Source organism: Giraffa tippelskirchi, chromosome 4, assembly GCF_054371585.1.
Source record: "Giraffa tippelskirchi isolate mGirTip1 chromosome 4, T2T-mGirTip1v1.2.pri, whole genome shotgun sequence".
Taxonomy (NCBI): domain Eukaryota; kingdom Metazoa; phylum Chordata; class Mammalia; order Artiodactyla; family Giraffidae; genus Giraffa; species Giraffa tippelskirchi.
This window is the reverse complement of record NC_137278.1, coordinates 205,432,244-205,438,963: the sequence shown is the minus strand read 5'-3', so window position 1 is coordinate 205,438,963 and position 6,720 is coordinate 205,432,244.

Below are 6,720 nucleotides of genomic sequence, written 5' to 3'. Positions count from 1 at the left end.
TTTGTGTGCTGCTTGAGGGTCTGAGTCTGAAGCCAATGTGAAGCAACTCCAGGCTGCTGCTTCATCTGTCTCCCTCTGAGCTTAGCTTTGCTGAGTCTGGACATGCTGCCTGTGCTTGCTATACGCCTAGTGGATAAAAAAGTGATGAGAGCAGAGAAGAATGTATGACTTTCACCACTGGACTATAAAGGTGGAGAAAGGGCCCAGAGAGAATTCAGCTAGCCTAAGGTCACCTCGTGGTTGGGGGTGGAGAGACTCAGAAGCCTGGTTTGCTGGGCCCAATTTCTGAGATCTCAGAGGACATCAACCTCACAAGAAGTGTCCGCTTCTAGTTTCACTTTGGCTGTCGGCTGGGTTTGTAGCCCCGGGGATCTCTCCCCACCTTGTTACCATCACCTCACTGAAAAAGTATTGGGGTGGGTGGACAGCTCTCTGAATGACCCCTGATACGACCAGGCACATCAGCTTGGCGGCGGGTGTCTGCGGGTTCAGTCACTTGGAGTGAGCACCTTCCCCTCAAAATGGATGTGAGATGTGAGCTGCTGCTGCTGCTAAGTCGCTTCAGTCGTGTCCGACTGTGCGACCCCATAGAAGGCAGCCCACCAGACTCCTTCGTCTCTGGGATTCTCCAGGCAAGAATATTGGAGTGGGTTGCCATTTCCTTCTCCAGTGCATGAAAGTGAAAAGTGAAAGTGAAATCTCTCAGTCGTGTCTGACTCTTCGCGACCCCGTGGCTGCAGCCTACCAGGCTCCTCTGTCCATGGGATTTCCCAGGCAAGAGTACTGGAGTGGGGTGCCATTGCTTTCTCCGGAGATGTGAGCACTGGTCCCATTTTACAGATGGGGGAGTGGGTGCAGAGGTGGTGAGTGGCTGAGCTCTTGAATCCAGGCCATGTTCTCACCATCACCCAGCTGAGACATCATCATTGAGGCACTGCCTCTTTCCAATGAGCTAGCTTAAAAATAAAGCAAGAAGGGGTAGGAGGTGGGAGGGAGGTTCAAGAGGCAGGGGACACATGTATACCTACTATGGCTGATTCATGCTGATGTATGGCAGAAGCCAACACAATATTGTAAAGCAATTATCCTTCAATTAAAAACAACTTTTTTTAAAAAGTAAGAGTTTCTGTCTTTCCAGAAGACACAAAGGGCAGGTGGCTTTAGCTGACATATTTGCTTCCCAAGAGCTGGCATTTTTAAGGTCAGAAGTCCTTAAGGGGAACCTAGTCAAGGGAGTTACCTGATTGGTCTAGTTTCTTAGGATTTGGTGCTTTCACCGCCCTGGGCCGGGTTCCATCCCTGGTCAGGGAACTAGATCCTACACACCACAACGAAGGTCCTGTGTGTGGCAACTAAGACGCTTAATTAACTAATTTCAAAATACAAATAATAAAAAAATCTGAGAACTAAATGACAAACCACTGATCTGAGAGAGAGCAGTTCAGGCAGAGGGAGCAGCAAGTGAGAAAATGTTGGAGGGACTGACTGGGACTAGAGCAGCTGGAACTTGAGCAGGGGGGGTGGCGGATGTTGAAGCTGGAGGGTGGGTTGGCCCAGTAGGTCAAGAATGATGTGACTGGTTTACACTGTTGAGAACAGACTGGGGGCGGGGGAGTTGGGGTGGACGGATGCCAAGAGGAGCAGCAGAAAACCAGGGAGGAGGGTAGTACAGTTGTCAGGCAAGAGGTGAAGAGCACTGTACCTCCACCGTGTGTCCGGAGCTGTGAAGAAGCCCTGGAGATTGGTTTGGTCCCTACCCCCCAGGAGCTTAGAATGTCAAGAAAAATGGAACAGCCCCTGTGAAACACACAAAGGCAAGAGCTACCGGGACTGAGGGCTGCTGTCAGCCACATGGCCCGCTTCTGTGAGCTTTCATTGTACTATTCCAGCTTTATTTGGATATGCTTAGATTTCTTAGTTTGTTTTTTTCCAAAAGGAAAAAATGTGGGGTTATACGAGCTTCCCTGGTGGCTTAGACGGAAAAGAATCTGCCTGCAATGCTGGAGTTGCAGGAGATGCAGGCTCGATCCCTGGGTCGGAAAGATCCCCTGGAAAAGGAACTGGCTACCCACTCCAGTATTCTCGTCTGGGAAGTCCCATGGACAGAGGAACGAGGCGGGCTCCAGTCCATGGGGTCACAGAGTCGGACATGACTGAGCGACTAAGCACTTTCATATGAGTATAAAGGTAACATATATTTAGAAGATGTAAGCAACCCATAAAAGTATAAAGATGAAAAAAAAAAGACATCTAAAATTCCATCATCCTAAGATATGTTAGGAGAAGACAATGGCAGCCCACTCCAGTACTCTTGCCTGGAAAATCCCATGGATGGAGGAGCCTGGTAGGCTATAGTCCATAGGGTCGTTAAGAGTCGGACACAACTGAAGCGACTTAGCAGCAGCAGTAAGACATGTTAACGTCTTGTGAACATCCTTGCAAGATGTTTCTGTTGCTTCAACGGTACACACGTTAGACATGCTGTGTCATACCTGGCTTTGTTCTCTCAACATGTAGTGAAGATCTGTACCCAACATGTAGTGAAGATCTGAAGCCCCTAGCAAGGTGGAAAGAGAACCATGGAGGAGGGAGTGGGGGTGCTGGACAGAGGAAATTCCAAGAGGAAGTTCTTCCAGCAAAGTTCCCCAAAACCTGAGGGAGCAATTAGGTAAGAGTAAGATGCTCGGGACTTTCCTGGTGGTCCAGTGGCTAAGAAGCCTGCTCCCAATGCAGGGGGCCCAGGTTCCATCACCGGTCAAGGAACTAGATCCCACATGCCCCAGCTAAAGATGGGACCCATGTCTCCTTATGCTCACGTGGGGACCCTGGCCTGAGAGGGCACGTCACTGAGTGTGAGCTCTTGCCCATGAAGACTGGCTGTTTTGGTAAGGGGCAGAGTTTCCCGGACTGGTCCTGGTCTACAAGTTTGCCTGGGAGCCCCGAGTCCTCTGCCTTTTCCCTGGTTAGACAGAACCCAGTAAGGTCAAGCTGCAGTAACGGAGAGGAACACCAGGTGGCGCGGTGGACTCACACGGCCCAGCTCACCCCAGAACGTCTTGGGTATCACTGGTGAAATGAAGTGAAAGTCTCAGTAGTGTCCGACTCTTTGCGACCCCATGGACTGTCCATGAAATTCTCTAGGCCAGAATACTGGAGTGGGTAGCCTTTCCCTTCTCCAGGGGATCTTCCCCAACCCCGGAATCGAATCAGGGTCTCCCACATTGCGGGCAGATTCTTTACCAAATGAGCTACCACTGGTCCAGGAGATCAAACCAGTCAATCCTAAAGGAAATCAGTCCTGAATATTTATTGGAAGGATTGATGCTGAAGCTGAAGCCCCAATACTTTGGCCACCTGATGCGAAGAACTGACTCACTGGAAAAGACCCTGATGCTAGGATAGATTGAAGGTAGGAGGAGAAGGGGATGACAGAGGATGAGATGGGTGGATAGCATCACCAACTCGATGGACATGAGTTTGAGCAAGCTCTGGGAGTTGGTGAAGGACAGGGAAGTCTGGCGTGCTTTAGTCCATGGAGTCAAAAAGAGTTGGACATGACTGAGAGACAACTGAACTGAACTGACCACTGGTCACCTGAGCTTACCCTGCTCCCCACACATCTCAACTTCTCTGTGACTCCTGTAGAGTCCAAGCAGCAACAGCCAAGCTCCTTGTTCTCATGGATCAAGGTTCTTCCCAAATTTGTCCCCAGACTTACCTCCCACTCCCTCCCACCACCCCCCCTGGCATGGGCAGGTCCCTATCACTGCAGATCCCCTGGAGGAGGGCACGGCAATTCACTCCAGTACTCTTGCTTGGAGAATCCCATGGACAGATGAGCCTGGTGGGCTACGTTCCTTAGGGTCACAAAGAGTCAGACACGACTGAAGTGACTTAGCAGGCACATCACTGCAGAGGCTTTCCAGCCTCCACCTCCAACCTTGGTTCACCACTTGTCCTCAGAGCAACCCTTGCTCAGCGCTAAAGGCCCAGCTCCTGCATTTCCTCTGCAGAGCCTTCCTACGTGCATGCTAAGTCGCTTCAGTCTGTGTCCGACTCTTTGCAACCCTATGGACTGTAGCCCTCCAGGCTCCTGTGTCCATGAGATTCTCCAGGCAAGAATACAGGAGTGGGTTGCCATGCCCTCCTCCAGGGTATCTTCCCAACCCAGGGATGGAACCTACATCTCCTGCAACTCCTGCATTGCAACCTGATTCTTTACTGCTGAGCCTCTGGGAAGCCCAGAGCCTTCCTGACCCCTTCCTAATTCGGGGCAGACCTCTTCCTCCCTGGGAGCCTCCCTGCACACTCCCACCAACTGGGGCTCTCCAAGGGCAAGGTCTGGCTCTGATTACCTGATGCCCAGCACAGGGCCTGGCACAGAGCCAGCTCTGAATGAATCTGTTAGGTAGTTAGAATAGGAATAAGGAGTCCAGAATGGCGGTGGCTAAAAGACAAGGGAAAAGCCTGGGAAAATAGAACAAAGAAAGGTCCGAGGACCCGAGTGAGACCTCAGATGGAACAAACAGCACTCCTGGCTGGACCAATTTACATAGGGCAGGCCCAGGGGGAGGAGAAAAAACGTATAAAAAGAGGAGCCAAAGGGCCGGGGCTCTTTCTCTCCCGCGCACACTGCTTTCTGTCTTTCTCTTTCTCTCTTTCTCTCTTTCTCTCTCTCTCTCTCTCCTCTTCACACCTTTGGGTCGGCATGCCCTCACACCTCGAGGATGTATTTTCCTTTACTTTCTAAATAAAACTGATCTGTCCAAGAACTATAACACAGACTGTCTGAGAGCTGTGACGTGCCGAGGGCTTTAACATCCGTCACTTCAAATCTTGGTTGTGACGAGACAGAACCAAGGAGATTACACTCCCCTAACAAATCAATCCACCAGTTCAGTCTTGGTAGGGCTGACATTTCAGGGGAGGGCAGGTCATAAAAACATGAATTTGGACGTAGACCAACCTGGATTGGACCTCAGAGACCTTGATCAAGGCCTTCCCTTCTCTGAGCCTCTGTCTGCATCTGATAGTTCTGGATCAGATAACCTCCAAGGCCCCTCGCCGGGGGACTCTCCACCACCGCCTATTCCCTGCCACAACTCCAGCTTCATCCCCCAAGTGAAGTTTGAAAGTTGAGAAGTGACTTGCCCAGGATCTCCCAGTCCTAGGGCTGCATTCTGATCTGCAAAGATCACTAACTACAGGTTTGGGGGGGCTGCTGCCCCTTCCCCAGCCCCAGGTAGGGCAGAGTCATCCCTGCCCCCATTGGCTTTGGCTAAGGGAGCCCCAAGGGGGTCTCTGACAACCCAGCAACAGCCTCCACCCCCTCCACAAACACCACCTTTGAGCATGTGCCGTTCAGCTTAAGCTCAAGGGACTTATTTACTGTGAAAACAATGTAAGCACTACTGGCATTTTGAAAAATGGAGGAAAAAAGCAGCCAACATCCACAGTCTCTCCAGCTTCCCACTGGCCCTGAACTGAGATGGAATTAAAACCAGCAACCAGCCCTGACCTCTTCTGACCTGAGCCTCTTTAAGCCCTTCTCCTTCCCGGCACCCCTCATCTTCCTAACAGCCCAGGGAGGCTGGCAGCAACCTCATTGATAAACGTGGGCCAGGCTCGGAGTGGGAGGGGGCTGTCCAAGATCACCTGGCTGTGGCAGGGCAGCCCTGTGAACTCTCAATCTGACTGTATGTACACCTACTACACCCAGGTTGCCTGTCATGGAGCCGAGACTGCCTACCCTTGGAAGGTCACATTCCAGGGAGGAAAAAGAGGGTCAACATCTCCTATATTCATTAACTCAGCAACGGGTGACCTTCGACCAACAGTCAGGGTCAGAGGAAAATGTGAGCTTTTAGGGGAACAGAACTGGATGAGAATCCTGCTCTGCTGTGATGCTGGGAGATCCTCTTCTCTGGTGTCAGTACCTACCTCTGGAGATTTAGTATAATAAGGGTACCCGCTTCAGAGGGTTCTTGCGAAAGTAACTGAAACACACAAGGTAGGAGCTACACTGCCCGGAGCAAACCCAGAAGTCACTGACCTCCAACCTCAGCCACCGCCTGGCCCAGAGGAGCCAAGAGCCTTCCTTTCTGAGCAGGATCCAGCCAGGCTGGGGTCTCAGGCCCCCTGCTTTCAGGCCCAGCTTCCTCTGGTGTTCTGAAAACATCCTTCTGGCCAGACCTCTGGGTCCCAGTTGCCCAACCCTGCTCCTCGCTCTCGCTGGGGCCTCTCTTGGGCCCCACTTGAGCACCAGTTGCCAGGGATGAGCCTCCCTCTTAAAGGAACACACCGGTAGCCATAAGGCCCACCCCACCTGCTCTTCCTACATCTGTGCCTCAGGGCCATTCACTGGCCCCCTGTGAGTTTCAGCAGCCTCAGCTATGAAATGGATCGCGGAAGAGAGGGAGAGACTGTGAAACATCCAGGGGAGAGACTGTGAAAGATACTTGTAAGGAAACTCGGGTTCACTACAGATCTAAGGCACTGGCTGATTTTTGTCTGTCTTTCGAAAGGCGGATCCAACCCCTGAAGGGAAAAGCCTGTCCTGTCCTGTGGGCCCCACCCTACGACTTCCAGATCCTACAGCTGGGGATGGGATGGAGGTATCTGTACTTAACCAGTTCCCTAGGGCTTCCCTGAGGGCTCAAACAATAAAGTATCTGCTAGCAATGCAGGCAGTCAGCAAAAACAAGACCGGGAGCTGACTGT